The 26368-nt window shown below is 37.7% G+C and overlaps 1 long non-coding RNA gene across 2 annotated transcripts; it reads right to left on the bottom strand.

Annotated features, from left to right (window-relative positions):
* Positions 1-582: 582 nt before the first annotated feature.
* On the bottom strand, positions 583-3136 carry LOC149240040 (uncharacterized). Of its 2 annotated transcripts, none has more exons than XR_016245489.1 (2): positions 2905-3136; positions 583-930 (listed from the first exon to the last, which is right to left on the bottom strand). It is a non-coding gene; the product is annotated as an uncharacterized LOC149240040 (long non-coding RNA). The 2 variants fall into 2 exon arrangements; XR_016245490.1 differs by having other exon boundaries at positions 583-890.
* Between the last annotated feature and the right edge of the window lie 23232 nt (positions 3137-26368).

The following is a 26368-nucleotide window of genomic DNA, read 5'->3' as shown; positions in this document are numbered from 1 at the left end:
TTCTTTAATCTCCACAAAACAAAATATCCGCAATGAATTAGCAAAAGAAAAGATACCAAGGTATTTGGCTAGCAAGGTTCCTATTTGAAAACCAAAATTTCTTGCTATATGAATCTCAACTTAAAAAAATATATATATTTTAGATTTTATTATGAAAAACTCTAAAAACTCTATTACTCTTTAAATGTAATTTTTATTATTTTATCACAAATTATGTTAATATAAATTTATTTATCATTGTTTATATTTATTTATATATAAAACTATTTTAATATTAAATAATTTTTTAATTAAATATTTTACTAAAAACAAAAAGATCTCTTTTTTAATTAGAAAATACCCTATCTATAAAGATTAGACACTCGCTCAAGGTCATGTGATCGAAACTCAAAATCATTAATAAAAATATACTCAACATAAATTTAATATTTTTTCAATAATCAATTTAAAATTAACATCTTATGTAAAAGAATATAATTGGTTTTCAACTATCCAAACTAAACCCAACTATCTTTATTTATTCATTCATATATATATTTATAAAATTGCAACTGCAGAATGCTTCAATTTGTCAACGTGGTATGATGTTGGAAATAAGGTGACAACCAGTCCACGCTTAGCATGTGGCTCTGTTATCAAATATTATGGTGCAGTCATGACAAATATTTTCCCTAGTCCCTCTGTACTTGTGTTGCCTTGATGTATGCGTCTTTGTCGCCTCTGCGCATCTATGACCGGTCTGGGTTTTACGCAATGCAGTTTCAGAGAAATAATAATATCAGGGGGTGCCCACTTCTGGAAGCTCCCTCCATAAACCTTATCCATTCGCAACAAGAAGGATTTCGAATTTTCTGACAAGGTACAAGCTGCTCTTCACCGTGCGCTGAAACCTGCTTCAGTGACCATGAAGATTCCATCAACCGAAGTTACCTAATACAAAATTACAGGGATAAAATTTAATCTTGCAGAATGATACGGTCAATTTAGTTGGCTATAAATGAAAGGAAAAATATATATATATATATAAAAGAAAGGATATATATATATATACATATATATATATATATATATAATATGACTATATAGGAATTTGGCACATTAAATAAATTTGAAAGTTCAATAAATCAAAGGCGTGGGTTATTTTAAAAAAGTATATCAAGATAATCCAAGAAAATGCTTAACATGACGCTGATATTTACAAGACAATCATGGTAAAAAGATCTAACCATAAGACTAAATTATATGCACTAAACGAAATACATACATGTAATGGCAGAGTCACTTTCAAATTGAATACTCTAAGACTTAGTCATTGTAATGGATAGCATTAAAAAGGGTAGAGCTCAGATTTTATAGTTCTTCCCTTCCCAAATTTCTATAAGTTTCTATAAGGGGTCCAATGAAAATGTTGGTGTGTTATCCAAAGAAACTTTTAAGTTACATGAAAATGTTGGTGTGTTATCCAAAGAAACTTTTAAGTTACACAAGGGAAGACGAAACAGTTGAAGAAATAGATGGTCAGAATTTTCTAGGCACATCACATTTTATTCATGTTTAATCTTGTACTATTATACTCTTAAAAGAAGTAATTGAAAAAGATATTGATGCTAATATTATGTTTAATGTTTTTGTATAACTAAAAGTAGGGAGAAAAAATGTTAATACAAATTTGTAATGATGGTACTTAGTAAATAAGAAAAATATTATAATAAACATTTAAGTTTAAGCATAAGCATATTTTCTTGTGTTCAGGTAGCACCTACATATTTATATCTTATTTCTCTTAAGCATAATTTTTTTATTTGTGATAAAATATATGTAATGATATAATGGTTTATATGTAAGTTAAATCTTTCCCTTGTAAAGATTAGAAAAAGAGAAAAAAAAGGAAAAAAAAGAGAAAAAAAAGGGAAAAAGAAAACTAAAACTTATGTCTCTATATATAGGCTTTAACCATAACCAACTCATAAGATTATTTTTTAAGCCAAATTATAAAGCAAGTACCCAAAATACTTAATGATATCAATTAATGACTCATCAACCACCACTTGATGACTATTCATTTTAATAAATTTACTATCTTCCTACTACGTCAAGACTCATTGAATATAGAGTCTTCCTAGTACATTAGGAACTAGCCACCTTGTTGAAAAAACCTTAAGATAAAGGAAAATATTTATTACTACTTAAGGGTTGTACATTTTTTAGCAAAGAGGCTCATTCTACAAATGAGTATGATGGTGATGTGTAATTTAGAGGATAGGTGTGTTGACACGTGTCCTTTAAAAAAAACCAACTTAGATCTATTTCACTTTGGATCTAACATGATCCAAAAGGGATCAAATTTCATCAAGTGCAAATTTCTTTTAAAATGCAAAATACAATGTCTACTTTTTCATTGTTTAAATTGTATTTTTGAATGTTATATAAATTACATTAAAATACTTTTTTTTAGCATTTTTTTCTTATATATATAAGAAATTGATATTAGCATAAATGAATTAACATATTTCTTTAAATAATTTGTTTAAATTTCATGTTGAAATATTTTTGAAAAACATAAAGTTTAAACACCTTATTTACGAAAAAAAAAAAAAAAAAAAAAAACAAAAACAAAAAACATAACTAACTCAAAAATAAAATATTACGGCGACTTATAAATTTAAAACCTTATACTTCTTGAAACACTAAAATTACAGAAGAAAGTGGGTTTAGCCAATCCACTCATAGCCATAGGCCTCCTTTAACCTTACCCTTAACCATAGGACCTTTACAAAAATTTCCAAAACAAAAATAAAATTCCAAAACAAAAAAAATTACGTATAACTAACTTACTAACTAACTGCGCTTAAAAATGTAAAGGCGCTTCAAAATTGAAATCGTGAACAAGTATTATTCCGGTACCGTCTGTTATTTTATCTGTCTACCCCTCTGGCTGTCTGTTTTGCCTGTACCAGTCCTGGTACCTTCTGTTCTTTTATCTATCTATCCCTCTGGCCGTCTGTTTTCCCTGGTAGCAGTCCTTATGGCCTTTCCCCATCAAAGGGCGGAGTAGGTTTCACGCGACCACTTCTGGCTCCTTCGTAAATAATAATAATATTATCAACGGTCGGGGGTGTGTTTTACGCAACCCAAATTTCAAGGGCAGGCCCAGGTAGTGGTAAAAATATGAGGCGTGCCCACATGTAGAAGACACATGCCAGCCATGTGTCTCTTTTGATAAACCTTATCCGATGACAATGACGCGTTTGGATTTGTCTAACAAAATTAAGGACACGCTCTAGTTTCTAACGTCACATCAAATCAACTACAATGACTAAATAAAAGACAAATCTCCTTAACAATGTGACCAATTACACCGACCGACCAGCCAGGTATCGCCTTATTCACAAATCGTCAAGTAATCGCTCAACATTGAAACGAGGGGCCCGCACATATGGCCACATTCCCATTTCCAAACATGCAGCTGGAAATAATCTGTTCTGATGACGACATACTATAATAAATTTTGTCGTGCACTTCTCCCAGAAAAAACCTAGTTCCAGTCAACAAACAAGTTCATATATAATAACGTCTAGGTAATGTCTGGTTTTAAAGGTTGGTACTCAGATCTATATTGCTTTAAGTAAGAATAGAGTCATTCAGAAAGTCTGTTTCATTTCGAGAGCTTGAAGAAGATGATTCTCATCCAGAAGAAAATCCTCTTAAAGAAATGTTTGAAAATAGTTCTAGTAGAACCTTAAACTCTACTGAACTTACTTATGAGGAATTTCAGCCGTCTGCAAGATGGGCTTTACCAGATATAACACCCTCTGAAGTCTATAGTGATTTAGCTCCTTTTCATTTAATTGCTGCATCTAGAATCAGCATTAAAGACTCTGTTAGTCAAGTCCAAGAAAACTCTGAGAGTATTCAGACAATACCACTGCTAAATCCTCAGGCCTTACAAGCAGAAGCAAAAAGGTTAAAGACAAATTATCTGCATCTTGGTTGCATTCGGGTTGGCATCAATCCTTTGGTCCATAAAGGATTAAAAACATTTGTGCTTGCTACTGTTAGAGATCTAACGCACAACAGATATACAGATTCTATAATCGGTGGGATTGTAGCCCCTTTGTCTGATGGCCCTGTATACTTTGATTGTTTCCCAAACTTTTCCATATATGTGTTTGATGAAACCATTAAAGATATCTTACAGCTGCAAATCCATACTACGGGTTTTGATATGAAGAAAAAGAGGAACAATATAGTCATCCAGACCAAAGCCTGTTTCAGACATACCAACACTTTATGGCCAGCAATCCGTCATACTCCCAGTCGAGATTCCAAATCAAGTGTGGTAGTCAAAACTGACCCAAAGAACCAAAAGATTGAACATCTATTGATAAAATGGGAAGATCTGCAATTCCCTAAACATTGGGTTGTAAACCACTCCAGGCCACAAATTCCCCGAAATATCACTTCTGCCAACATAACTGAAAATGCTTCCAATGCAGTTATATCCTTTCCTCGTAGGTCAACTATTGATCGGAGAAGAATAGACGCTGCTTGTAAAACATCCAAATACTACAGAGATCCTTCCACTGTCGATACCGCCTGTTCATCATCAGCATTTTCTTCCTGTAAACATCCACAGCTTTTCGAATTAGCTCAGCTTGTTAATTTTTCTTCTTTAGAAGTAAAATGTCCAGATTGTACAAATGTCGTAAATCTGCTTACCCTAGCCGAACAGAATGTTCATCTGCACCATAATCCTCGCACTGGTGTTGCTCCTCCATCCACTTCTATCAGCTCATGCCCGAATCCTAAATGTTCTGATATTCCTTTCCCACATGAGCCTGAGCCCGATTCAGATCATGTTCTCATGATCCATTCAATAGAAGAGGAAGACCCTAGGCTTACTCATATGATTTGCCTAATGAGACCAGCAAAGCCGAGGTATGGTTTGGGAAAACTTGAGCAATCAGAACTGATTCCAGAATGCAGATTCAAACAGATTCCTTCCGACTGTAAAAAACCTGCAGTCATGGAAATGCATAAGTTTTTTGCACTTATGGATGGATGCTTAAAATCACAAATCAATTCTAAATGGATGAAAGAAATGTTGAATTGGGATTTGTATACAAATCCTCAAGCAGAGGAATTTGACCAAGAATATACCCCAGAACAGAAAAGAAAGTTAGCAATAGATTGGAAACATTATATGGAAGTAAATAATGTTTGGATATCTTTCTACTCATGGAAAGATAAAATTGCTCCTATAAATGTTTTAACTGGTACTACTTCTAGCAGTATAACTGATAAGCATGGATGGACTGCAATTGATGGATCCACAGTTGAAACCCCTACTACTTTTCCCCCATATAAAGGAATAATCTTGGGAGAAAAAACAAATGCAGCCAAAGCCATTCCCCTGGTTCAAAAAGATGATAATGCCTTAGGAATTGATGGTAGAATTCAAAAGGCTAGTGAACAGTTAAATTGGACCAATACTGCTCTAAAGGGTCTAGAAATGAATGTGGCTAAAGCAGAAGACGTAAAGAAGCAAGTAGATATTGTACAGTCTTCACTTAATAGTGTAAATTCTTGTTTGAATAATTTACAATTTGATTCCAGCATGACTTGTTCTTACACCAAGGAATCATTGAATAAGATTGAAGAAATAGGAGAAAACTTAGTTGGACATATTGATGTAACTAAGACACTCCTTACTAGCTTAAATGAGAAATTTGAAAGGATGCAGGTCACAAAAGTTGAGAAGCTAGTTCCAAATTCTTTCTTGGTGAAAAGAAATATAAAGATTGAGAATCCAATAAGAAATGTACAGAAATTCCCTCTGTTGTTCCCCAAAGAAACCACCTCAAAGATTGATGAGTCTGAACACATCAGTATTGCTTCCTTATTTAGGGAACCAGAAACAGAAGAACAAAAGTCTCAGGAAACACAAATCCTCCCAATCTATGAGCCTCTTGAACATAGATTTTCCAAATATTCTGCTCCTGACATTGAAGGGAAGGGAAAATTGCCTGAAGCTCATACTTTCTTCCCTGATTCCCACAAAGAGTGGAACATAGACAACATGATCATTGGCCAAATTCGCCAGATGATTGATTTAATGTATACTGAATATAAACTCATGTGTCTTAGAGGAAAATCAGAGGTAGATGCTTGCAGAACCATCATCCAATGTTTTACAGGTACTCTTCTCAGATGGTGGGAAACTAAATCTTCTCCTAAACTTATTAAGACCATGGAAGCAGAAGTTCTCAAGGATGAAAAAGGAGATGTTATTCATAATCCTGATGGTACTGTAATAAGCAATATGATTGGTGCCCTAACATCAATGATTTTAGAACATTGGTGTGGTTGTGAAACAGAAATTGCCAACAAACATGAGGTCATTTTGATGAACCTCAAATGTCATAAGATGTCTCAATTTGATGATTTCCATAGAGATTGGATGCAGCGAATCTATGAGGTGAAAGATTCCAAAAATCTGCTCTGGAAGCAGGTATATCTAGCTGCTCTACCCTCTAGATTTGTTGACTATATTAGATTGCAAGAAATTTTCCAGTTGCCTTTTGAGTCTTATACATGGGGAGAAATTTATTCCCTTATTACAAAGACACTGGTAAGTCTTTGTACCAGCTCAAAGGTAAATAAGTCTTTGGAAAAACTGTCCAGACTACCAGATAGAAAGTCCATTTGCAACAAATATGGACTGACAATAGATGACCCATTGGTCAAAAAGAGAAAGTCTAGGAAAAGGGCCAAAAGAGAATTCAAAGAGACTTTCTACAAAAATAGAAGGGATTATCCAAAAAATAAAAGGAAGTATTCTACAAGGGATAAAAGCCATAAAAGAAAGGGCCACTACAAATATATCCCAAAAACCCATTATTATGCTCCTTCTGACATCCATTTGCATACATCCAAGCAAGAAAAATGGAACAAAATTACTTGCTGGTTGTGTGGCCAGACTGGGCATACAGCTTCAAGATGTCCCCAAGGGGAAGAATCAAAGCTTAATAAGGGAAAAAAGACAGTTGTTTATGCTCAAAAGGCTAAACAGGTTAAGAAAGAGCATTCAGGCCCAAGCTTTTGCCTGAGATGTAAATCAAAGACCCATGCTACAGAAAGGTGCCCAAATCTTATTATCAAAGACTCAGCCCAGCAGCACCAACTAGAGGAATCGTCTCTTGATTCTTTTAGCACTTCAGAAGAAGAATTTCAAGTTAATATGGGCCAGTATACTGATTCTGAATCATCTGAATGTTCTTGTTCTAATTCAGAAGAATGTGCATGTCATATATTTTATGAAGATGACTCTGAATTTTTGTACAGTTCCAGCGAAGAGGAAGAAAGAACAAAGCCTCCTAAAGAAAAAGTCCTAATGGCATCTGCTGAAGAAGAGGCAGAAATGAAGATTTTATCACATATCAGGACAATGGAAGATGGAGCCATGAAAAACCGCCTGATAGAAGCATTCACAGATCAGCTTAAATCAAAAGCTTCAAAAGAATCAGGTAAAAAACCTTTGTTTGTCGATGCATCCTATGAAAGGAATACTAAGTCTTTCCAAATGCATCACCAGAAACCAGGGAAAGTAAGATCCCTGACTTTGGGAGAAGTGAGTGGTGAAATTCACCAACTCAAAGCAGAGATTTCTGCAATCAAAGCTCAAATTGTAGAAATTAAGAAAGGCAAGGAGATTCAAGAAGAAAAAGAAGAAGAATCCTGGAACACAACAGCCCATAGCCAAGAAATTCAAGTTGCTGAAGGAAGGTCAGACCCAAATTTTGGCTTTCAAGATATGAGATTGTTTACCATCACATATCAGCAACATCATGTCAAGGTAAAAATCTGTATCCAAGGCCAGATATTTTTCATGACTGCATTATTAGATTCTGGCGCAAATATTAATATTCTTAACATCAGAAATGTTCCAGCGAAATATTGGGTCTCTGCTGAAAGAGAAGTTGTAGGCCTAGGAAATAAGAAACTCAAATATGAAATTCCTAGAGCTTCACTATGTTTTGATACCCACTGTGTATACATGAAGTTTTCTATAGCAGACATCCCTGTTGATTGTATATTAGGGAATGTCTTTTTAGCTGCAGTAGAACCTCATGGCTCAGCCAGGTTGAAAGGAAGTAGAGCTGGTTATTTTATTTCTGTACCCACATCTAAAGGTAGAAGAAAAAGAATTGAGCTTCCTTATGTTTCAACTCCAAGAGTTTCTACAATGGTTCAAGCCATGCAGAAATTAGACAAAGCAGAATCTTTGCTATCAGATCTTAAAGATCTAAAAAGCACATTGAGAGTAGAAGAACAGTTGAAACTACCCCAAATCAAAAGAAGGATCCAAGAACTGAAAGGAAAATTGGAAGAAAAATGTTGTTCAGAAGAGCCAAATGCTTTTTGGCACAGAAAGCAACATACCATTAAGTTGCCCTATAAAGAAGGATATACAGGAAAGCCCTGTAAAAGCAGAGCAATCCCTATGAGCCAAGAATACAGAGAACTATGCCAAAAAGAAATTCAGCAATTGCTCAACAGAGGATTGATCAGAGAATCCACTAGCCCCTGGAATTGCTACGGATTCTATGTAAATAAAAGAGCTGAACAAATTAGAGGTATCCCTAGACTTGTGATAAATTACAAGCCTCTAAATTCAGTTTTGGCCGATGATACTTATCCCATTCCACATAAAGGAGATTTGATCAGGAGAATTGCAGGAGCCAAAATATTTTCAAAATTTGATTTAAAAGCAGGATTTTGGCAAGTTGCCATTAATGAGGAAGATAAGTTCAGAACTGCTTTCAGTATTCCTGCAGGGCACTATGAATGGAATGTCATGCCATTCGGTCTTAAAAATGCTCCTTCAAAGTTTCAAAAGGTTATGGATGATATTTTTAAGCCATATTTTGATTGGCTACTTGTATATATTGATGATGTTTTAATTTTTTCCAAAAATATTGATGATCACTTCAAACATGTAAATATTTTCATGAAGTTGGTCAAGAAAAATGGGCTTGTGCTTAGCAAAAAGAAAATAGAAGTATTTCAGACTTCTATAAAGTTCTTAGGCCACCAGATTTCTAATGGACAAATCTCTCTGCAACAACATGCCATTGACTTTGCAGATAAATTTTCAGATGTATTAAAAGACAAGACACAACTGCAAAGGTTCCTCGGCTGCCTAAATTATGTAAGCAGTTTTTATCAAGATTGTGCCAGTGACAGGAAAGAGCTCAATAAGCGGCTTGGCAAAAATCCCCCTCAATGGTCAGACACCCATACCAGAGCAGTGCAAGAAATCAAAGCAAAGGTAAAGTCTTTGCCTATACTGTATATAGCAGATGATGAGGCATTCAAGATAGTTGAATCCGACGCCAGTGACATAGGCTGGGGAGGGATTCTAAAACAAAAAATTGACAAAGAAGAACAAGTAGTACAGTTTGCCTCAGGAGTATGGAACCCAGCAGAACAGAATTACTCTGTTATTGAAAGAGAAGTGAAAGCTGCATGGAATTGCATCAACAAGTTTGCAGTATATCTAATAAACAAACCTTTTCTTCTCAGAACAGATGCGTCAGCAATGAAGAAAGTCCTATCCAAGGACATCAAGAAACCAGAAGAAGCAAAGTTTGCCAGATGGCAGGCGCTCTTTGCAAATTTTGATTTTTCCATTGAGCACATCAAAGGAAAGGACAATTGTCTTCCTGACTTTCTCAGCAGGGAATACCTTGAACAAAACACAGCACATATCATGATGATTATTACTGAGTGGGACCAGCACCAAAAACAAGAGGTCTTGAGAACCATTCCAGATAATCAAGACTGGGATACATACAGAGACAACTGGAGACCCACATGGCAATTAAGGAACACAAAAGTCCTTGATGCCAACTTACAGCCTCACACTGATCTCCAGCACTATGTACCTGAAAGAAAGGTGTACCCAAAGGGTAGAAAATGGATCCATGATATGATGTATGACAAAGCAAAAGCAGATGCTGGAACCGCAAGGCGGGCCCTGGAAACGAATTTTCATGACATTGGAGGTATCTGGCACCATGGAGGCCGTGACACAGGAATCTATGAAAGCTATTATTGCATCTACCGAACCAGAGATTTGTGGATCAACCACCCTCAAGTCCAACCATGTGCTCGATGGCCCAGAAATGATCCCAAGGTAATGTTCCCCGACACAGTTTATGATTTTTCAGATTATAAAAAGCTGTGGTGGGACTTCATGAATGTGGATGACAGAGAAGAAACCCATTACACAAAGTTGAAATTCAGCACAATGGCAGCATCCCAGAAAAATCTACAATGTGAATGGTTTCAGAACTGGTGGACAGATTACGGTGTCAGCAGAACAGCCATGGACCCAGTATATCATGAAAGATATGAAAGAAAATACTGTCATAGATGCTTTGAGTACAACATTGGGGAATGTTTTCATCGCATATACAGCACAGTCAAAGAAATGACCGTTCAAGAGTGGGATCCTTTTCACATGACAAATTATTCCCTCCAGGAATACATGAGAGAGCACTTAGAATGGTATGTCTTAACCAAAGTCCAGCATCAAATCATACTGGGCAAACCCATGATAGTCCGGAGGATTTATACAAAGGCATGTGATGATCTACTTTATAAAAGAAACAGATTCCCTGATCTGACTGTATTTTGATTACGTACCAGTCACAAGGGCTTAATTGTGACCAGAGTTCCCGTGGGCTTTACTGTTTAAAAGCTTCCACAGTGTAAATATTCTCATCTAGTCTTTTCCCGTGGGCTTTTTGTACAAAAGTATCCACTGTGTAGATAGCCATAATGTCTGATTTGTTTTAAGTACATGAATCTACTTTACAGACTATATCTCATGCGTTACCCGAAAGCAATTATTCGGTCTGTTTTATGGACCCGGATATTTGTGCGGACGTCGCTCTGATAAAGACTGAAAAGTAATGATTCTTTAAGCTTTAAGTCATTTCTGTCCGACCAACAGTAATGTTTGTCCCCCCTTCTCATCCTATATAAGAAGGGTAAGGTTCATTTGTTGGGCATCGGCATTTTGAGAGTTTTGTGTGTGTTTGAGTCGAGTGTTCTCCTGCTCTGCATCTGCGGACATCTAGTCTGATCTGCTTGCAACACGAGAAATCACTCAAAGTCCTTAGTTGGTTTGAGAAGCCTGCGTATCAGTGTGCTCGGCATTGATAAGAACCTAAAGTGGCCGAACCATTAGAAGAGTCAAGTGTTTGGGTGTTAAGTCTGATTCTGAGACAGACCCTATACCTCGCCAGGAGCCTCCGGTAGTAACTTGCTCAATTTTGAGCTGTGAAAAGTCCGGTAAATGCGAGATTAGTCTATCTCTGTATAGAATCCATTTCTATAAAAACTCTGTGAGCATCCTGTAAGAATTTTCTCCATTATGAAATAATATGAGTATGCCATTCTGTTATTGAGTACCTCTGTGCATTTATAAGTCCGCTGTGGTAGTAGTTTTCTCTGTGCTTTCATCCCAAGTTTGCAGGAAGTTCGCCAAAAGATCGAAGGGACACCAAGACCATTTGAAGGCGTGAATGCCGTTGTTGCGGTCGTCAGAGTGTGAAAGATCCAAGTAGGTTCATCACTGGTTCATCAGGAGTTCGCTATCAGAGAAATACGAAGAGACACAGAGAAAGAGCAAGCTCGTGACAGGAACTAGGGTAAACTGATTGCATAATGGTTATTTTTTCGGTCTATCAGTGTTTGCCTGTTTACTGTTGAGCTACTCTTATGAGTTCTATTTCACGATCTGGTTTATTAAGTGAAAATTTTGTTACCAAAATAATTTTTGGTATTTTATTTTTAATTTCAATATAAAAATGTTTAAATTATTTTTTTTTGGTGTAGATGAATTTAACATTATCAAAAACTCTTACAGCAACAATCCATAAAATTAATAACTATAATTTGTATTTTCTAAATTTTTTACTCAATTTTGTCAAAAGTTTAACAAAATTTCCACTATTTTTCTGACCAAAATGTGCCCCTATTATTAAAATACTAAGCTCTTAGGTTAACAAAATTTCCACTATTTTTCTTACCAAAATGTGCCCTTATTTTGTGTGCATCTTTAATTCAAATCTGAATAACAAGGCACTGTTGCAATTTAAAATAAATAAAAAATAACTTCCAATTAACCACTTTTAAAAACTCATGGTCGATGCATTCCTACCCAAAAACCGCCAGTATTCTGACAATAAGACAATAACAGAAAACCAATCATAAATTTCCAGTAATAATGTCTATTGAACGAAGTATTTACAAACATGGAAAAAATGCCCAACAATTATTTTATTCACATTACAATCATGACATCAAAATTGTTTAACGCTGACACAAATAACATTCATAAACAATGATTCATGCAATGCGCGTGAAAACATTCACAAAAATGGATTCAAATCCCGACAAAAAGATTGAAGATATTGACTTTTGAAAAAGCTCCAAAATATTTGATGTCTGAAACAATAGTTGTCCGACAAGCCGTCTGAAAGAATAAGTGAGACTTACGATGGGAGGTTATATGTACAAACCCTCCCTCTAACTCGGAGAGTCACCGGATGTATACATGCCTACATGACTAGTTTACGGAGGCCGAGGAATTATTAGGAAGGTCAAAAGTGGTTGGAATTCAAGCAAAAGAAAATTGTAGAGACAATGTTTGAATTGTGTTTTTAATAGTGGAAATGAATTGAGCACCATCGAAAACATCAAAGACATCTAAAATTTTGAAATTTGACAAATATGACATAGATTTACAAAAAATCTTAACCATTTTTTTTTTTTTTAAATATAATCAGAGTTTCCATAACTTTTCAGGCAACTCCCCCACTTCATTACACTACACTAATATAAAGCATACATTCTTTTCCGACGCTCCTATTCCAACTTCAAATTACGAGCTCAGCAGGGTCAAAGAAAACAGGTTAGACACAGAATACTCAGGCCTATGCCTAAAGCCTAAGATTAAGGTTGCGTGTCGTCCTCCGGAGATCATTTCACCTTACCGTAGCACTGGCCCCACGACCGCTCGGAAATCTCCAGCAACAATTGCTCCGGCATCTACCGCCACTTGAAGGGCACATCAACCCTCTCCAAATGGAGGATCACTGAGGTAGCCTTCAGAATCATTAGGGATTTTTTGACATCACCACATCGGTTTAACATTTACAACTTAAATATTAGAGTTCAGTTTTCAAAAAAATTTATAAACTAGAGTTCACATGTCGAAACTTTAAATAACTGTCAAATACGATTAAAATGATAAAAAACGTTACGTAGAACACATCAAATTCCAAGCCTGCTTGGAACAGAACAGGAGAAGAGCCTTGTCGCAACCTGTATGACTGAAAAGTAACAAGTCTGAACAATTCACTGCGAACCACATTTTACTTCTTAATAATATTTCCATCTCCATAAAATCCAGCGACAAAAGATTCCAAAAATAATTACTCATAGACGTTTGTTTGTTTGTTTGTTTTTGTCTTTTTCCTCAGGAATACATGAATGACAGAAATATATATTTATATTAAACGAGTTGTCTTTACGGGGATTTTTTGGAAGTTTTTTTGGTGGGTTTTTCAGATCTAATTTCTCTAAAAACAATTTTAAATGACATAAATCAAGATTTCATTTCATATTTTTACATCCAATGTCCAAAAAGTCCAAACATTTTCATAATCATGGTTATTCGCCCCACATTACCATGGATATTATTAACACAAAAATAGGGTTTATTACAATGCCATGGCTTATCAACACCACATGCCCAAAAAACATAACTTATTTCACAATCAAAATATTTTATAACAATATGACAGGATTCTCAACCATGGATATTCACCCCCACTTTGTCATTGATATTATGAATTTGTGAATAGGCTATGTCACAATACCATGGACTAATACTATAGATTTTCAATACAACATGCCAAAAAATAATAACTTATTTCACAATCAAAATATTTTATAAAAATATGACAAGATTCTTAACCATCGATATTCACCCCCACTTTACCATGGATATTATTAACTTGTAAATAGGGTTTGTTACAATACCATGGGCCAATATCATGGCTTATCAATACCACATGCTCAAAAACCATAACTTATTTCGCAATAAAAATATTTTATTTTAATTTAATTTTATAACAATTTTTTAATTGAAGCTAAAAGGAAAAAGGTTTGATTACTTTTGAAATATATCTAGACCCTCTAAGGACTACTAAAAATATTCTCATAGAAATTAAATTAAGGTTTTAGTAAAATTAAAAATGAGAAAACTTTTTATATTTAAAGTTGTGACATGTATATCATATAAATAGTATTATTAAGGACTAACAAAGATCCATCTTAGCTAAGGATCTAAGACACAAGAACAAGCAAAGTGACTAACAATAATAGAGGAAAGATATTGCATGTTTTTCTTAAATTTTTTATTATTTCATATTCTTGACATGATTGATCCAAAATATAGGTTCAATATTTTACATTCAATTGAGTTTTTCTAATTTAGACACTTTCTTAAACACAATACAATGGGATTGAATTTAAGAAGAGGAGAGGAGTGGGGGGAAGGGAGATAGTGACAAAGCGGAGGGTGGAGAGTGAGATAGCGATGGGGGGGAGAAGCAGAGAGGGAGGTGGGAGAGAGAGAGAAAAGAACAAATACATAATGAGATAGAGGTGGAGAGAGAGAGAGAGGGAGATGGAGATGGAGGGGAAAGAGAGAAGGCAAGAGGGAGGGAGAGAGTGACAGAGTTGGAGGGAAGAGAGAGAGAGAGAGAGATGGGAGGAAGAGATAGAGGAAGGTGGGAGAGAAAGGGAGAGAGAGTACTCAAGAGAGAGAAGGAGAGAGAGATAAAGTTGGAGATGGGAGAGAGGGAAGGAAGAAAAAAGAGATGAAGGAGAAAGTTGGAGAGAGAGTGAGGGAGACAAGATAGAAAGGGCCAAGAGAGAGAGGAGAGAAGGGGGGGAGAAAGAGAGAGAGAGAGAGGAGAGAGAGAGATGGAGAGGGAGAGAGAGGGAGAGAAAGATAGATATGGAGAGAGTGTGTATGTTTGGGGGGTGACATAGAGAGAGGAAATAAGAAAGAGACACATAGATACAAATATAAATATTATATAATATTATATAGCCAACCTAGATCCATCTTAACCCTGAATCTATCAAGGTTCGAGAGGGATCAAATCTCTTGAGGTGCAAACCTTTCCTCACCTTTTGCACTCAAAAAGGAGGTTTGCACCTCAAGAGATTGGATCTCTCTCAACGCTTGATAGATCTGGGGTTAAGATGGATCTAGGCTTGTTATTAAACTCTCCCAACCACTTGGAATACACTCAATTAGCAAACTAATATGACTTACATGCATTGCGAAACTTTTTTAATATAAATTTGTAAATTAATAAAATTCTAAAATTTATAAAAATTGTTCCTTTGGTGGTGGGAGGCTTTATTCTTAAACTAAATAGACACAACACATTTCATAGTAGAATAGAACTACAAAAACAATAAAGATTCATATTAAAAATGGCCAATGTTTTCTCTTTTTTAGACTAAGTGAAAGGAACCTCAAATTCCTTGTGAAGAATTATTTCTTATTTTTCACCTTGTTCGTCTAAAAAATAACCTTTGAATGAAAATACCCACCATCTAGTGCAACATACTTGTTTTATGTCTAAAGTCTTTGACGTAAGGTTGATAACCAAACAGACACATACCTTAATGTCATAACCCTACCCATCTGCATAGGCCAATCCAAATTATCATGATACATATAACATCAAGATCTTAGTTGCAATGACCATAACCATCATGCTTATGACCATAATGCATATAACAACAAGTTATTGTCCTTCATGACTAACCGATGCATGTACATTTGATCACATTAATTAACTAACATCTATCATACATGTAACCGCAAAAAACCATAGACTAACAGACATCTAGATAACCTTAATGCTTATAACAACCATTAACCAACATACCTTCATACCCACCATAAAAATATGTATGACGATTTTCTCTTACCCAGACGTTCATTGCTGCAACCTCGCTTTGATGATTTGCATCTCCTGCTCTATCTTAACCAACACATCAGCATCATAACATACCAACAAAATCATGATGACCTAGTATTCTTACAATGATTTCATGGACAACAACCTTAACCATGACAATACATGCATAACAACATATACACATTGACATCCATAACAAATGCATATATAACCGTCATGCTTTCATGACGAACACATTCAGACATTAGAACCATCAACTTCTGCATGACATCACAATGGCAACAATGACCACCACCATACATACACAACAAGCACATAGACCACAAACATAAAGAAAACATATGCAACTAACATGTATGAATGAAAAACACATTCTCCCCATCTATTCCAAGAGGTGAAACATGCTCTAATACCACTCTGTGGTATCAGATTTCACAAAAAGGGAACGGAAACTAGACATCACCCAAAGAGAATGGAACTTGCTCTGATACCACTCTGTAACACCCTCCTCCCACATTTACCCAAGTTAACTGGTCCGCTGGTGTAAACATGTGACGAGAGGCTACTATGATCTGATTCAACTCCCCATGTACAGTTAAGGAAGTGGAACTGACACCACACAACTAATCAAACCTTCAACACATGCCATAACTCTAAGAGCAAACCAAACTTTCCAGGTGACCAACCCCTAAAGAAACTTAACATTCTACTGACCTAGAGCCTCAGTCGCTCCCATGACATGGGCATGCATGTGACTGGGACCCTATAGATGCTCTCACAGCAAAGGCATGCAAGTGACTGGGGTCTTTTTCAGTTAGTTCTGAGCTTGTGACCCTTGATTATGTGCCACTTTTTTAGGGTCAGGACTTAGGCCACCGCACAAAACTCCATCAAATTTCCAGAAATGAAAATTAACATCGAAACAATGATACTAATGAAAATACACAAAGAAAGACTTGGCTAGACCCTTACTAGCCATGATAGGCATTTCTTCAAACATGTCACAAATATGCATTCTACAGGTCATAACAACAAATCTGAGCTTAAGGGTCTCATACTTATCTAAGAATTGCTAAGAAGCATTGATGCATTATCACATTAGTTGTATTCTCATCTATTAGGTCATATATTCATTGTTCTTTCATTTACAAATAAAAACATGATAAGATCCATACATCATCATTGTCATAAAACATACTCATACCGAGCATAAACAACAGAATTAATAAGGATACAACAGCCATAGATTCCACATATAAACCAATACAGTTACACATGAAATACCAAGGAGAAGGGACTCTTATTAATGAATGCAAAATCTAACCAAGTTTGGGACTTCCATGTACCACCCGAACATAGATTCTCTGAACCAAATATTTCTTTCAGCTAATCACCACTGTATCATATTCCAAGCATGAAAGTGGGACTCATAACCAGAACTCAATCAGGGCTTCTTGAGGCTACACCACCTCACCCTCATCAATAAAACCAAACTTTACCACAATCCACAACGGATCACAATACCCTAAACAAGCATGGATGCCATCGAATTTCTCCACCTACACCGTGAGGAATTTGCATGTCTCCTAGCCTCTAAGCTTTACCGCAATCCACACCATATCACTTGGCCCTAATCGAGATTCCACCCTCCAGGCTTTACCGTATATCCTCCCAATCACCGACCAAGGATTTCTAGGCTTGATGGAGAGCACCAACCTCTAGGCTTTACCTTATATCCCACCATTCACCAATCAAGGGTTCCTAGGACCACCGAGGTAACACAAAATAAGTTTTTACGGCAACCCACAACCCGGTTCAGGGCTTACTATGCCAAGGCTTTACTATAATCCACACCGGATCACTAGGCCATGTGTTCTTTCTTTCAGAGACTACCTCACACAGTTTCGAATCCATGTGAAAATCTTGCTCAACTAAAACATGAGAACCCCATCACACAATGGTTATCCGGAAATGGCAAGCAAGGCTGAAAAACATTGTCACAACTATCAAAATCCATTCCAATGATAACAAGAGAACCAAGAACACACATGCATAACCATACATTCCAAAACTAGCAGGGAAATCATGCATGCAACTCGATACCTGAAAATTATCCTGATGTAGCTGCTTGATCTTGCTCTTCCTTGCTCGGTCTTTGCTTCCTCTTTCCTTCTTTGCTTTTCTTAATCCATTGTTGAAGTGCTCCTAAAAAAAATATGTCTAAGAGTGTGTGAGAGAGAGAGAATAGAGAGAGAGCTCCAAAACTGAATTGACAAAAGTTTATGAACTAATCCTCATAAGCCTTTTTATCATTGAGGCTTCTATTTTCTTCAATTTTACATTATTTTCTTTCATTTTCCTCACATGCAACCTATGATCTTTCACCTCCCTTTTCTCCTAGTTTCGATTATTTTCATAAATAAAATGTCAATTAATGTCTCATGCCTTTCCAAATCCTTTTCCATTGCCTTTGCCAATTTTCTTAGCCATAATAAATCCAATGAACACCCACACTAGGATGTTTTTCCCAACATTCAACTTGGAATACATGTCCCATGACCTTGGTCTTATATTTTTTTACATGGTTTTTTACCAAGGCTCTTACATGAGCCACATTATTACTATTATGACCACAATTTCTAGCAAAGAATTGAAGCAAGTTTCCATGGTCGTCCCGGAAAAGGACCCCATACCCGGTCGGTTTGGGGTTACCTTCTGCTGCCCCGTCGAAGTTCACCTCGATGAATCCTAGGGGTGGGAGGGAGAAGACACTCGGAGATGAGATAGGATCATTGAATCGTCAAGATTTGTCCAATGAAATCATATTATGAGAAATATCTAATTCCCACAAAATGTGAGCTTCCTCACCTTCCACTTTCCAATCATCTTCGGCACATTTCTCTGCTAAAATTGTTTCTATTATATTTAACTTTATATTCTTCCAAATAGAATCTTCTGCTGACTTTATATATTTAAGTATTCTTCTATTATGTTATTTCCATACTGTTGTCACTCACTGCATTATGAGTCTTTAGCTGATCAAAGTTGCCAAAGAACAGTGAATGTTGAAGCCATATTCCAGGCCACAGAATCACTCACAGCGAAATTGGACCCTCTATATTTCATAGTGCTCGGAATGAGCTTTCCAATGGTATATGGAACTCTTAAAAGGGACTTTTGGGTCAGAAGATATGGCCTATTAAAGTTCAAAGGTTCTTTTGCCTTTAAAGGAAAGGAGAAAAGCATATCGGAGGTCTGGGAGCTCATCGTAATCACAAATCAACGTTTTCTTGGAGTGGTAGCAGGGAGGACATAGGGAAACCCGCGATCATCCGATCGCCGATATCGCAAATCGGTGATCGGTGGGTTCGAGGTAGAGCAAATAAAAGCATAATCAATGATTGGCGGTGGGCAAGCCCCGCAGTTCGCATTCCCGCACCTCGCAGTCGTGCATCCTGCAGCACCTCATCCTCCATATCGTGGTCCCGTAGGTCCCACATTCCCGCAGGCCCCCCATTCCCACATCCCGCACATCAGACCCCACAATCGCAAACCGGCGATTGATGGGGCCAAAGGACCATTCTTAAGGATTTGGGGGAGGGGGGAGGAATACGCCGATAGCGCAAAATCGCCGAGAAGTTGGGCTTTAGTGTTAAAGTGCTGGGAGGGGCCGGTTTTTTTTAACTAAGGAATTCATGGAAAAACCAAGGGCGGATGGGCCCTTTTCTCTCTCCTCTAGGGGGCACGTGGCAGAATCCTATTGGTCCTAAGAATCCATGGGGTAGCTAATGTCAGCATTACGTGGCAACATCGAGATGACACAAAAGTATGGAGGACACATGGCACACAGATTTAGATTTTTTAGGGTTCCTATGGGGGCATTTCCGGGTGACACATATCACCACTCAGGAAGTGCCATGTGGCACTGATGACATCATCAATCCTGCAATCAGCAATCGCACAAAGCAAAGTTTCCTCCTCCGCCAAAGTTCTTGCCGGCTTACGATTGCGATAAGCGGGAACTCCCCATATGCAATTGTTATGCAATGGAGTTAAAAGGTTGTTGGGTTCATCCCTTTCAAACTCTGCATGCTTATTCAACACTCTCTCCCGCAGTGCGATTGCGATATCCTGGGTGGGCCCAATCACACAAATCGGTGATCGTAGTGTCAAGGGGAAATGCTAAAGGTAAAATGTTATAAGTCGCCAATATGCAGGATTCCCAGTAACAAAAGAAAAAGGCCCCCGAATGAGAGTCTAAAGGCCCTAGCGCCTAAGGGCTAAGCACCTGGTCATAGCCCCCGGTCACAAGAAATAAAAGGGGCTAAATCATAAGAGGGCTTAAAAGGGATCGAAACACTTATGTTTCGTAATGTTTTAGTGATAAGAGCCAACGATGGAAAGTCCTCCATATTACCACATAAGTGCATCACCAAGCTTATCAGGGCACTGATAGTATTTTTCATAACTTTAAAGCCGCGATGAGTCGGCAGTTGTGGCATTTAATAAGGAAGAGGGAGCATTCAAACCCAACATGGGATGATTCAGAAAGGCTCTCTGTGACACGAAACCAGGGTCGACGCTGACAGAAGCAAACAGGGACTTGATAGCTCGGGAAGACTTGATGATCAAACATGGTGCCCCCATACAGAAGAAAGACAAAGTACCGCTATGCTATCCTCTGCTTCGGTACCATAGCATGAAACTGATAGCACCCATTCACAACTTTAAAGGATGAATGGATCAAGCAGTGAAGTCAGAAGTGACTGGAGACGTTCGAGCAGCACAGGAGGCCATACCATGAGCGAACTACAACCCGAAGCAGTAGTGATGAGCCCCAAAAATGAATAATTATATGGGCTCATTCAGCCTCCTAATTCGACTTAATCCACCATTCTCATTAGTTTATTGTATGTTTTTTATTATATTTATGCTAATAGAGTGAATTGGGTTAGTCATTATGCCAACAAGTCTAATGGGTGCTTTGTGTAGATTTTTAGTCAATTTTGAGACAAAATCAAAGGTTTTAATGAGCACTTGGCAGCCAAATTCGTGGAAGAAAAAGGGAGAGGATTTGTAGGAAGGTGTCCCCTTCATTTATGGGCCCTTACCTCGAATTCTCCACCATCAGCTCGGAATTCAAGGGCCACCAAATCGATTATCACAAGGGCAACCGAGCAAGGGCTAGTAAAGTGGCTATTAACTACAAGTTTTGGCAGCCGAGTTCCTGAAGTTTAGGAGGGCTGTTGGGGTCCTCAATTTTTATAAATAAGAAGACTTAGGGCCTCATTTCAGTTATTCACTTTGTAGGTAGAAGTTAGCTAGTTTGTAGTTCGATTTTAGTCATTCTTTTAGTCATGTTTTAGGCAGTAGATTAGCTCTGCATTTCATCACACTTTCAAGTTTTCCTTGTGGACAGTTTTTGGAATGTAACTATTCTTTTGATCAATAAAGATGAATCCAGCTTTGCACTAGCTCTAAATTTCTCTTAAGAGGCTGTAGCTCTTGGGGTCGGGCCCATCTCAAGTGCCCAGTACCTCCTTTGTTTACCTTTATGTGTTTTTGCTGCATTCTTAGAATAAAATCTGCTATTCAAATTTAAATATTATTTTGTTGTTTAGATTGCTTTTGATGATTAAAAAGGATTTTCGTGTTCAGATTGAGTTGATAGGTTATTAACAGGGAAGAGCTTCAGAAAAATGCCATCAAGCACCTCTGATTTCACCTCTCCCTCAGTGGGATCAGGAGCTGGGATCAAGGTGACCTTGCTGTCCAAAAACACTGTCTTTGCTTCACCATGCAATCATTAGTGTTCGATTTTTATTTGCAGAAGTTGGTTACATGTTCAGATTCTTAATTTCTTCGTTGCATAGTTATTATACATGGTTTCATTGCAAATACACTTCTGTTCATTTCCTTTGCTGTTACTTAGGCCAGATTAGAATAAAGTAGCTAGGTCATCGGTTTTTCAAGTCATTGTTTGTTCAGTTTGAGAAATAACTTGTAGAGCACCTGTATTACCTCTCTATCTACCTTTCCTCCATCAGATAATCTACTCCAATCCTTAATCCATGATTCCTACCCTTCATTTGCCATACTTTTCCCACCTTGCCCTAATTTCTACATTCTTGTGCATCATCGTTTCCTCCATCCTTGAACCAAATCCAATCACTCCTTAGCCTCATGCACCAGGTCCTAGACCCCTTAACATCCTTATCCAACCTCCATGTCCACTTTCCCACCGTTTTTCCTCCATCAACCCTCCAAAATCCTCTTTTCGGAACATCCTGTAGAAATTTCAGAACATTCTGTAGAACCCCTGCAGACTTCTTGTAGAAGCTCACGAGAGCGGTTTCTTGATAGCCAAACTTTGTGAAACCCTCTGGAAGGGTGCTAGGGACCCCTTAGGCCCTCTTCAAACCTTCCCAACCTTCTGCAAGCATTTCCTCTCGCCAATCCACCTCTGCACAGTCAAAAACCAGTTAAAAGCACATGCATGATAATTTTGACAACTTATTCAAAAATACAAAAAGATGTTTTCTTCAGATGTTACTGTAGAAGTAGCTTAGACACATGCATCTTACCTTCCTAGAAGTCAATGGCATCTCTTTCAGTAGCTTGCATCCTCTTTCTTGCATCAGTAGGGCTAGCTGGTAAAATTAGGGTTTGTTAGGGTTTACGTTCCTTTCAGCTTTCCAGTTTCTTTCTGCAAGTAGGTTAGCCTTCTTTGAGTTAGCTTTCGTCCATCAGTTAAAAAGCTTCTTCTCAGAGCTCATAGAAGTTGGCTTAAGCTCCTAGCGGACTTGTGCCAGCTGACCAAGTGACAGCTACAGCAAGAGCTAGTACTTGTGCATACAACACCGTCGCTTCCAAGTTTGTTACAAACTACCGGGTTGATAAAATTAAAGAAGGGAGTCCCAGGAGTTGCAGCATTATTGCTGCAATACTGGGGGCCACCACTATTTTTGGCGCCGTTGCCGGGGAAGCGTCAGAGTATTGGTGATTGCTTCTTTTCTTCTATTTTCTACTACAACCTTTTGCTAAGTAGTTTATTTCAACAAGAGTAGAGTAGTTGTTTCATTTCCATTCTGCAATTTCATTTCCACAAAAGTAGATTAGACATTTCCTACTTTCATTTCATTTCAGCAAGCGTAGATTAGATATTTCCCGCTTTCATAGATTAGCATTTCAATTCCGCAATTTCAATTCTGCAAGCGTAGATTAGCATTTCAATTCCGCAATTTCAATTCTGCAAGCGTAGACTAGCATTTCATTTCTTGCAATTTCATTTGACAAAAATAGATTAGTCCTTTCTTGCTTTCATTTCAATTCCGCATTTTCATTTCAGCAAGATAGTTAGTTGCAGTTCAATCTATTTTAGTTTTGTACGTACAAGCATAAAAAAGCAAAAATCAACCAAAAAGATTTCCTTTCATGCCTTGTAGGAGTAGAGATAATTCAAAAAAATGATTGCACAACACCCCCACTGCTTCACACAGCCAACCTTCTCTCTTCTTCGATGACTGTGATTAAAGAACCCTTAGGTGGACCGCAAGACATATTTGAAGAACCTCAAGGGAAGAAGAAGAAGAAAACATTCCTTTAGAGCAAATGGCTATAAATAGAAATGTTGGGAGCAGTACCTTGTCCAAAAACGAATTTGCAAATCAGATGGAAGATTTCAAGAGTGATATGAGGCAGTTTCTTGCCATGCAACTGGATACCTTACAGATCCAAAGGAAGCAAGAGGAAGCCAAGAGGGCTTTGGACATCTTTTTTCCTAGATGCACTAGGAAGCATCCTAGGAACGAATGTCCAATGCACTCCCTAGAAGTGTGTTTCGTCTGTGAAGAATACCATCCTACGAATCAGTGCCCTTCCTTGCCTGGACTTAAAGCTGCATATCAGAGAGCCAAAGGAGCCATTGAATCACTCTATTATATGAACCAAAGGAGGCCACATGGACCCATGCCCTACCAGCAGAGAATGCAAGGGACATCACAGACCTATTACGACCCCTATCAAGCCACTTCCATGCCTTCTTGGGGTCCCCCTGCTCATCCTTCCTGGTCCACACCCCCTCCTTCGTCGTATCCTCCTCAATACCATGCTTCTCCAGTTGCTCATTCGTTTCACTCTTATGCTCAGCCACAACCTTAGTGGAATGCACCTCATCAGGGGTGGAGGCCCCAGTACAACTCTCATCCTGCTCATTTTCCTCCACCACCTGCCCAACCACAACCCCATCCACATCCATCTCAAATATACACCCCACTCAACTACCCATACCACCATTTCCAAACCTGCACATTGGAATAGCTCAACCCAATTGCGAAGCTGAGGCACAACATGTCCAAATGACTCCTCTTTAGCTCGATGATCTTCACCATAGCTCAAGAAGAGTATTGCAAAACAGAGATTATATTAACAACATTGAAGGATCAAAGGCAAAATAAGATTCAAAAGAAAAGATCAAAGAGCTGTGGGCTGCACTTGATGAAGAGAAGGCATCAAAATCAGAGAGCGAGAGAGTTTCCTCATGGTTACCATCAAATCTTCCATGTATTCAAGAGAAAGATCAGCAAAAAGAGGAAGATGAGAAAGTCATGGTAGAAGGTGACATGAAACATGATCCAGATTAGCAAAAGGACCAAGGATATCAGAGCTATATTGAGATATGGTTTCAGACGGTCACTAAGTTGCAGCGGTACTCTCTTCCTCAGCTATGTTTGATCCCTTCAAAGTTAGATCATTTGGTCTCTGAAATCTGGATAGCTGTCAAAGCATGCATTTCAAGCCTCCAAATCATTTTGTCTCTAATCTCGATGTGCACATGGCTCCATTTGAAGTATTCTTACACTTGAAAATGATTTTGCTTTTCAAGTAGGGTAGGGTAGAAAAAAAGAAAAAAGAGAAAAAGAGAAAAAATGAAAATAAGAATAAAATAAAAATCTAACGTGAAAACCTCCTTGGAGGCGCCTTAGATTGGTTCATTGATTAAAAACCTCCATGAGGTGGTCAATGGGTTGGAAAGAAGAGAAAATAAAAAGGGAATAAGATCCCTGGGTGAAAACCTCCCTTGGAGGCGCCCAGGGCAGGCAATTAGAGTGAAAACCTTCATAAGGCACCCTAGTTGTTTTTCAAAAAAAAAAGAGAAAAATAAAAATAAAAATAAACCTAATTTCCATTGAATAATTGCAGGTTTCATCAAGGACATTGCAGGTCAGGAGGATCACTCAAAACAAAGACAGAGGAAGTTCTATGCCTTCTACAGGAAGTTCTGTGTTTTCTACAGGAAGTTCTGTGTCATCTACAAGAAGCCTACAAACAAGCCAAAATCGATCTCCAAAGAGGACCAGAAGGCTAGGAATATGTCCATGAGGCCTACAAGAATCCATTTTTCCATCCCTCACCCTTCTCCATCATTTTTTCCATCTCATTGTGCTTCTTTCCTAAAAACTGCGTGTTCTACAGGAAGTTCCTGTAGAAATTACAGGATTTCTACAGGAAGCTAGAAATGGATTTCAAAAAGGTAGTTTGGCGAACATGATAGCTTCCTCAAGGGTTTAGAAGTCCTCCTACAATCTTCAAACTCCTCCTCCATCATCTCCATGCCTGCATCACAGCCCAAGCTCATTTTTTCTTTCTATGCAAAAAACTGCAGAATGCTTGGAAGCAAAAATGCATAGTGCTGAAATTTGTTTTTTTCATAACGTGAAAACCATGCATTCATTTAAAAAACCATTTTCAGGGAGTTGGATAGGGATGATGGCAACATGACCGAGCAATTTCAGCCAATTCCGGTGCGCGGTTTCCAAGAAATCAGCCTCCATCCCCTTCAGCCATTTTTGCATTTTCTTCATATCCGTGCATCCGTTTCAAAACCTCTTTCATGGGGAGATGCATATGGGTGATAGTAACCTACTCAAGCAGTTTCAGCCAATTCCGATGCACGATTTCCGAGAAATTGATCTCTGTAATCTTCAGCCATTTTCCGTTTTTCTCGAAACCTGTGCATCCATTGATCGCAATTTTGCTATGGGAGGTGCATAACGATGATAGGAACATGCTTAGAAAGTTTCATATCGATCCGATGTATCGTTCGGGATCAATGGTGAAAACAAGTTTCTGTCCTGTGGAAATTCAACGTCAGCAGCTTGAGGGTGCAGATCTGAACCTGGAAACAAATTCCTGCAGCGTGGATCCGACCGGAAGATACCTGCACAAGAAAAACAACGATGAATTAGCAACCAAGCCATCATGCAACCACAGAAACAAATGCATGC

Source organism: Pinus tabuliformis, chromosome 8, assembly GCF_031772625.1.
Source record: "Pinus tabuliformis cultivar Carrire ecotype Pingquan chromosome 8, CPIR1, whole genome shotgun sequence".
Lineage (NCBI taxonomy): Eukaryota > Viridiplantae > Streptophyta > Pinopsida > Pinales > Pinaceae > Pinus > Pinus tabuliformis.
The sequence above is the reverse complement of the archived record's forward strand: the minus strand, read 5'-3'. Positions and strand labels throughout refer to the sequence as shown.